Consider the following 9,283-nt stretch of genomic DNA (forward strand, 5'->3'; position numbering starts at 1 on the left):
GTTATCGAAGACATGGCAATACACAATTCCCAATATGGGAATCCGAGGGGGTTTGCAAATAAGGGAAAACATAATGTCGATTCCGTATCCTTTTTGCAAGCTCAATTAACATCTATTTGTCAAAAATTAGATAATCTTACTGCTGCTCCTAACTCTGTAGCTAATGTTTCTGCTGTTGCTAACCATGAAGCTTTTTGTGAAAATTGTGGAATTGTAGGTCATTGGGAGCAAGATTGTAGGAGCTCTATGGAACAAGTTAATGCCTTCCAAACCTATAGGTAAAATAACCCCTATTCCAATTCCTACAATGCCGGTTATAAAAACCATCCTTATCTTTCATACCGGAGTACCAATGTACAAAACCCTCCACCTCCACAACAACCACAACAGCAACCCCCACCACAGCAAAAATATTATCATCCTAATGCCGGCCAGAAAAGCCAAGCATCACCCTCATTATCTTCCGACCCTGCCATGACATAAATTAGAGCGATGCTAGCTAATATGCAAAAGCATATGGAGAGTAGGGATGCGCAAATTGATTCTATTCTAGCCCATAATAAAATCATGGACAATCAAATTGCACAACTTTCATCTACCCTACAATCCCGTTAGCAGGGAGCTCTACCATCACAACCTATCCATCCTACAGATCATGCTAATGCAATCACTCTAAGGAGTGGTTCACATTATGATGGACCTCCTATGCCAAAGGATGATGGACCAGTTCCTGATCTAGATTCCTCTATACCAAACGGTAATCCTGCTAGCCCTACAGGGCTACAAATAGATACTAACCCTACTAATGTTTCTGTGCAGGGTAAATTGCAGGATAAGGGAGGAGATGTGCAGAGCCCAGTTATCAAGCTTCCATTCCCTAATAAACAACTGAAGAGTAAGCTTGATAAACAATTCGGTAAGTTTTTAGAGGTTGTGAAAAACCTGCAGGTAACAGTTCCTTTCACTGATTTAATCACTCAAGTACCTGCTTATGCTAAATTCATGAAAGACATTCTGACTAGGAAAAGGGCCTTTAATGAAGTAGAAACTGTAGCTTTCACAGAGGAGTGTAGCGCTTATTTGCAAAATAAATCCCCTCCTAAATTAAAGGATCCTGGTAGTTTTTCTATCCCTTGTCACATTGGGAATGTTTTTATTGATAAAGCTTTATGTGATTTGGGTGCTAGTGTCAGTGTCATGCCATCATCTATCTGTGCTAAATTAAATATGGGGGAATTAAAAATTACTAATATAACTTTGCAAATGGAAGATCGTTCAGTAAAATATCCCTTAGGTATTTTAGAGGACGTACCTGTCAGAGTTGGTAAATTTTATATTCCGGTTGATTTTGTTGTTTTAGATATGGTAGAGGACACACAAATACCCATTATATTAGGTAGGCCTTTCCTCCACACTGCAGGAGCTATTATTGATGTGAAAAATGGTAAACTAACCCTTTCTGTAGGTGACGATAATGTTACCTTTAATTTAGGGAAGGTTTTGAAAGGGCCTATGTTAGAGGAAAATTGTTGTTATATTGATACAATTGATATAATGGACGATATTTGTGTTGATAGCTTGCCACAGGTTCTTGCGAAGGATCCCTTAGAGGAAGTTCTCTGCGGGAATTTATCTAGCGACAATGCAAGCATTTGGGGTAATGAGGTACAGGGTATTGAAAGGGCTCTTTCCTTAGAAGAGTTAAGCCTCAAGGAGACAATGAAGGTAGTAAATTTAGTTCAGGAATCAAAACCTGCAGAGGTCAAGAAACCTGAGCTAAAACCTCTCCCTTCTCATTTAAAATATGTTTTTCTAGATGAGCAGGAACTACACCTCGTGATCATCAGTACTGCACTCACTGACTCTACAATCTTCCCAACTTTTAGGGGTCCTCAAAACCCATAAGAAGGCTATAGGGTACAGTATTGATGATCTCAAGGGTATTAGCCCTGATTTTTGCATGGACAGGATTCATCTAGAGGAAAATTACAAGCCCTGCATTCAACCCCAACGAAGATTAAATCCCAACATGCAGGAAGTAGTCAAGAAAGAGGTGATGAAATTACTTGATGCAGGTATCATCTATCCTATTTCTGACTCCAAGTGGGTAAGTCCTGTGCAGGTAGTACCGAAGAAGGGTGGGATGACTGTGATAACTAATGATAAAAATGAATTAATTCCCACTAGAACTGTAACAGGGTGGCGTATGTGCATAGACTATCTTAGATTAAATATCGCCACTAAAAAGGATCACTTCCCTCTCCCCTTTATTGATCAAATGCTTGAGAGGTTAGCTAATCACAAATTCTTTTGCTATTTGGACGGGTATTCAGGATTTTTCCAAATTCCGATTCACCCTGAAGATCAGGAAAAGACTACCTTTACATGCCCTTATGGCACTTTTGCATATCGTAGAATGCCCTTTGGTTTATGTAATGCGCCTGCTACCTTTCAACGTTGCATGATGAGCATTTTTTCTGATTTCATAGTCTCTATTATGGAGGTCTTTATGGATGATTTTAGCGTATATGGTTCGTCATTTGATTCATGCTTAATTAATCTCGCTAAAATTTTGAAAAGATGTGAAGAGTGCAACTTAGTACTTAATTGGGAGAAATGTCACTTTATGGTGACAGAGGGAGTAGTCCTTGGCCATATTATATCTGATAAGGGCATACAAGTAGACAAAGCTAAAATATCGGTGATTGAGCAATTACCTCCCCCAGTCAATGTTAAGGGAGTTAGAAGCTTCTTGGGTCATGCGGGGTTTTATCGCCGCTTTATCAAAGATTTTTCTAAAATTGCTAAACCACTAACACAGCTTTTGCTCAAGGATGCCCCATTTATTTTTACTGACGAGTGTCTTGAGGCTTTTAACAGGATTAAGCAGGCTTTGATATCGGCACCCATCATATGTGCTCCCGATTGGAACCTTCCTTTCGAGATCATGTGTGATGCAAGTGACTTTGCACTAGGAGCCGTGCTCAGACAGAGGAAGGAGAAGTTTTTGCATGCTATTTATTATGCTAGCAAAACCTTAGATGAAGCCCAAGTCAACTATGCCACCACAGAAAAGGAGTTTCTTGCTGTTATTTATGCTTTAGAAAAATTTAGATCATATCTAGTTGGTTCTAAAGTTATTGTTTTTACTGATCATGCAGCATTGAAATACTTGATAGCCAAGGCGGAATCAAAGCCAAGGCTACTCCGGTGGGTTCTCTTGCTCCAAGATTTCAACATTGAAATAAAAGATAAAAAGGGAGCAGAAAACGTAGTGGCAGACCACTTGCCACGTATCAGGTATGATGAGGGTAAGGATTCTTTACCTATAGATGATTCTTTCCCTGATGACAACCTGTATGCAGTTGTAGAGCATCACCCTTGGTATGCCGATTTTGCTAACTATATAGTGGGTGGTACTCTACCTCCTGACTTGTCCTACCAACAGAAAAAGAAATTCCTTTATGATGTTAAACATTATTTTTGGGATGACCCTTTTTTGTTTCATGAGTGTGCAGATGGATTATTTCGCAGGTGTGTTCCCGAATGGGAGGTTCACGGCGTCCTTACCAGTTGTCATACTTCACCCTATGGTGGACATCATGGCCCCACTAAAACGGTGGCTAAGATTAATGAGTCAGGCTTCTTTTGGCCTACTATGTTTAAAGATGCTAACACTTTTGTGCAGGCTTGTGACTCTTGCCAGAGGACTGGCAACATTTCGCGGAGGCATGAGATGCCCCAAACTGGGATTCTCGAAGTTGAAATATTTGATGTTTGGGGTATCGATTATATGGGACCGTTCCCATCTTCCAATGGGAATTGTTACATACTTGTAGCCGTAGATTATGTGTCCAAGTGGGTAGAATCCATAGCTTCACCAACAAATGATTCCAAGGTAGTCATTAAGCTTTTCAAGAAGATCATATTTCCCAGGTTTGGTGTTCCACGAGCTATTATTAGTGATGGGGGTACCCACTTCCATGAAAGACAATTGGATAACCTCCTCAAGAAGTATGGCGTATATCACAAAACAGGGCTTAGTTACCACCCTCAAACTAGTGGTCAAGTTGAGGTCTCTAATAGGGAAATCAAGGCGATCCTAGAAAAGGTAGTAGCCAAGTCAAGGAAAGATTGGAGCATGAAGCTTGATGATACACTTTGGGCATACCGAACAGCATTTAAGACACCGATTGGTACTTCACCTTACAGATTGGTTTATGGTAAGGCATGCCATCTTCCCGTAGAATTAGAGTACAAAGCTTTTTGGGCGATCAAAGAGCTTAATATGGATTCTAAGGCCGCGGGTAAGAAGAGACTCCTTCAACTCAATGAGTTGGATGAGTTTAGATTGTCGGCATATGATAGTGCGTGGATCTACAAGGAGAAGACCAAAAAGTGGCATGACAAGAGGATCTTACCAAGAGAGTTTGCACCGGGCGATAAGGTTCTTCTCTTTAATTCTAGATTGAAGATTTTCCCAGGAAAGTTGAAGTCTAGATGGTCCGGTCCCTTCACTGTCACAAGGGTGAACAAATTTGGTTCGGTAGAGTTGGTGAATGACAAAGGTGAAGAATTCAAGGTGAATGGCCAAAGGTTGAAAGTGTATCATGAAGGTGCTACCATTAGAGATGTGGAGGAGACTCTCCTAACTCCACTTCCAACATAAGCTTCAAGGTGGTGAGAAGGTCGTGCGGGACCTAGATAAACCAGCGCTTTGCGGGAGGCAACCCGTATTTCATGCTTTCTAGGCTAGTTTTCCTTTTCCTTAATTTTTCTTACTTTATTATTATTATTTTTTTAGAGAGGCGAGGAGAGTGATATTTCACCAGTTTTAAGTGTTGTTGTACAGGTATGAATTTGACAGGTATAAAGACTTAGAAATTTTTTTGAAGAAGAAACGAATCGGAGAATAAGGCTCTCTCGGGCCCGATCGGGCGCGCAAGCTACCCAGAATTCAGCAGCATTTTCGCCCGATCGGGCAACGCAGCCCGATCGGGCGCGAAAGCGAGCTAAAAATCGGAACCAATTTCGCCCGATCGGGCGCGCAAGCAAGGTTGGATTCAGGGACAATTTTCGCCCGATCGGGTGAATCGGGCGCTTTTTTTGGAAAATCGAGTAAAAGAAAAAGATATGTCGGGCGAAGCTCACCCGATCGGGCGAGCAAAGGGCAAAAATTTCGTTCGCGTTCGCGCCCGATCGGGCGGTGCTCGCCCGATCGGGCGCGCAACTTGAGTTTTGGAATTCCGCACTTTCGCCCGATCGGGCGCGCCTTCAGGCCGTCCCCCCTTTATTTTCTTTTCTCTTCTTTCTTTCCTCATTTTCTCCTTATTTCATCTTCTTCATTCACTTTCTCTCTCTAAAACCTCCATTTTCAAACCTTAAACTTACACTTTAATCCAAGATCTTCTCCAATTCTTCCATCCAAAATAAAAAATTCTTACATATTCCATCTTCCCTCATCCTCCTCTACAATCTATACTAATTTTCCCCAATTTTCTCTCAACTTTTCTCAAACCCTAAGAGAGAGAAACCTCAAATTTTCCACTATTTTCCAAGAAAATGGCCTCCAAGCGTTCAAGGAATCAAAGGGGTGAGAGCTCAAGTGCACCACAACCAACAATCAACCCGGACCTTCAAATTCCGGGATGGGAGGAGGTTGTAATCACCTCGGAAGAGCAACGGGTTCGGATGGTCAACCTCATCGATCGTCAGGTAATTTCTACCTGTTTCATCCATCATCCTACATTAGTTAGGCTAGGTCTTGACAAATATGTGGAAAAATTGTTCAAGGGCATAGGCATGAGTGGTTTTTTTCAAATGTGCCATGATACTTATGATTATTTAACATTGGAATTTATCTCAAGTTTTAATGTTATTAAAATGAATGCACTTATCACTCATGTACAATTTCGATTGTTAAACAACGATGTGAGACTAACTTTAAAAAAATTTGGAAAGTTGTTTGACTTAAAATCGGATAAGCCTATTGAACCCTCTCAAGACCACACCGCCGTGGTCTATAAGAGGTTAACCGGGGAGGATTTAGTGAACCTGCAACATGCCAAAGGGACGTGGATTCAACATCCCGTCCCAAAACTTTGGCAAAGATTTGTCGGCCTCACCATTTTTGGGAGGCATGAACCGGCAAATGTTCGGAGGGATGAATTGGAACTATTGGCATCCTATATAATTCCTAATGCTGAAAAATTGAACATACCCCATAGGATAGCCAATCATTTCCAAAGGGCGGCCAATGCGGCCGAGGCTAGTAGGTCTAGAGCACCTATTTACTTTGGGGGGTTAGTGACCCATATTGCTAGGAAACACTTAGGTTGGAACCCCGATGGCCATAGGAAAGTTGTGGGATCGAACCTAATGGACCTACCCTATTTAGGGAGTTTGAATTGGGTACAACCGCTGGGGAGTGATACTTGGTGGATTGTCCACCGACAATCGGGTAGGAGGGACCAAGCCTTTACCTTACCCAACCCCGCCTTGACCAAATTTGAGAGGGGGAAGCCCTCTTATACTTTCGAGATAAATGGTCAAGGTGAGGTTCAACCACCTCACCCCTCACCACAACCTCACCAATCCCCCATTCACCACTCACCCCACTATCAACCACCCCCACCTTTCACCTACGGCATGCCCACTTCCTCGGTCGATTACAATGTCGACCCTAATGCCCCATATGACTTTTCGGCTTTGAGGAGCCAATTAGACCGCATTGAGACGGGCAAGGGAGGGTTGAGGGCATGATGCAAAACCTAGACTCTAGTTTAAGCACCCTAGATGGGCGGGTTGGTCTTATAGAGAGGAACCTAGGGAGGGGCCTTTATCCCATGTATGATGATTATGCCCGTCGGGGGGCTATTCCTCCCGATTCACTTACCCCCGATTGGTTCCAATACCCCCAAGGTGGGTATTCTCACCCCGGTGCTTATGGTACTTACGTGGACTACTCTTCGGTCCACGGATATGGGGGTATGGGTGGGAATGTAGACCCTAACTACTATGCCGGTGGTTCGGGGTATGGTGGTGGTGGCTCTAGCCATGGAGGAGCCGGTTCTAGCCACGGCGGGGGTTATTCTAGGATGGATGAGGATGAGGAGTAGGCTACTCTCCCAAGTCAATGAGGGCATTGCTTGATTTGGCTTGGGGGGTGTTCTTTCACTTGAAAAATTCTCTTCCTTTTCTCTCTTTATTTGCTTTCTAGTATAGTTTTTATTTTCTTTCCTAGTGTAGTTTTTTATTGCTTTCTTATATATGAAAAATACAAAAAAATTGAAAAAATAAAAAAATTCAAAAATACGTTCCAATGAATTGTAAATCATGCTTCCATGTGCCCCATACTTGAGAAAATTTGTTTTGATTCTTGGTATTTGATGATGAATTTTGTGGATTTGTTGGTCATGATTTGAAGTCTAATTGTTTGGATTCCTAAACTTGCGTCAATTTTGCCCAACTACTTGTGAATATAGTGCTTGACTAGTTGATTTGGTTAGGAAATGTGTGATAGTTCCATAATTCCTGGTATGTCAATGAATTTGAGTATTGATTTGCAACTATGAGTAGTGTTTCATGACTTTTTATTATGCACATGAGGAGGACGAAGGCGTTCATTCTTTTAGGTAGCCTTCAGAGTATTTAGATACATTTGTTCCCTTCTTGCTACCCATGTTGTTGCTTGTGCCCTTTTATTGTTTATAGCCACATTACAAGCCTTAATTGTCCCATTGGTTACTAGTCCCAAGCTTGGCTTGGGGGAGCTATTAGTGAGTGAGGTGAGGGAGTTTGTAGTGTGCACATTATTTGCACAATTTGGGTGGGTTTTGAGAAGTAATTTGTTCTTGATCATATTTTTGTTTTTATGAGTTTGAAAGTTGTATATATTGAGAAAAATAAAAGTGTGATGAAAAAAAAGAAGTTCAAAAAAAAAAAGTGAGAAATTTGAAAAAAAAAAAAAAAAAAAAAGTGAACTTCTAAGAAAAAAAAAAAGAAAAAATGTTTGATGTTCAAATGTTCTAAGTGAAGGTTAATCAAAAGAAAAGAAAAGAAAAAAAAAGAAGTTGAGTTTCAATGTAAATATTTCAAGTTATGAGTTCAAGGTTTGTTATTCACTCTTGTTCCATATTGTCATATTTTTGTGAGTGAATTTTGTAAGTATTGGGATTGTTTTTATTGTTTGGAGTATATTTGGTGGTTTGTTGTTGGAGTTGGTTATGTTGGAGATGTGTATGATCATTATTTTTTATCATGGGTTTATTAGGATTTGGCTCCCTTAATGCATAGATTTTCTCTCACATAATCCCAAATTTATCCTACCTTTACCCTAGCCTTACATTACAAGCTTAAAAGACCTTCCGACCTTGTGCATAGAAGTTGTGTAAATGTGAAAGTGTTGTTTTTCAATGCAAGTTATGACTTGGCATATTTCGAGTCGACTAGTAGGATGAGCGTTCAATGTTTTTTTATACACACGAGAGTGTGAGTTGGGAGGGCATTGTTCACATTAAAGGGGTTGGGTGGAGAGCGATCGAGTACATTCTTTACTCGCCACATAAATGAGAGTCGAGTGTGTGAGCACTAGTCTTGAATTCTATATGCTCTTGTGGTTTGCTCTACTTGACAATTGTTGGGGAGGAAGGGTGTTTAGATGAATAAGATTGATTGATGTTGAAGCATGTTCATTTAATTTTACCTTGAATCGTTGGCTTTTGATTTGTTTATTGGGGTGAAGTCTATTTTATATAGTGTTTTACCCCCGTCCCGTGGTCATTATTAGTAGTGTTTTTGGCTCTTTCGGGCCACTTTTATTACTAATTTGTGTGTTCTAGTGTTTTCGTAGTTTTAGTTGTATTTTAGAGGAAATTGCACTCTTGGAGCATTTTCCCGGGCCTTATTGGATCGACTACGGAAGCTAGAAGGATACGGCCACCTTTGGAGCCCAAGATCGTGAGAGCCGGTGACTAAGGGCTCGGTTATTTGGATCACGAGGCAATTGGACCATGTATTCGAGACCCGAGAGGAAATATGGATTGGGCCGAGAAATCTAGCCCAATCGAAGTCCAAGCCTTGAAGATGAAGACCGGGCCCGATCGGGCAAGCATACGCCCGATCGGGCGGCTGCGCGCATGAGTGCCATCAAGGAAAGGCGCGCCCGATCGGGTGAGCGTAGGCTCGATCGGGCGCGGCATATCAGAAGGAGCGTTGTAAAAAAGGCGGGCCCGATCAGGCGCCCCTTCGCCCGATCGGGCGCGTGTTTTTCCTAGAGTCTGAT

Source organism: Chenopodium album, chromosome 8 (genome assembly GCF_948465745.1).
Source record: "Chenopodium album chromosome 8, dcCheAlbu1.1, whole genome shotgun sequence".
Classification (NCBI taxonomy): domain Eukaryota; kingdom Viridiplantae; phylum Streptophyta; class Magnoliopsida; order Caryophyllales; family Amaranthaceae; genus Chenopodium; species Chenopodium album.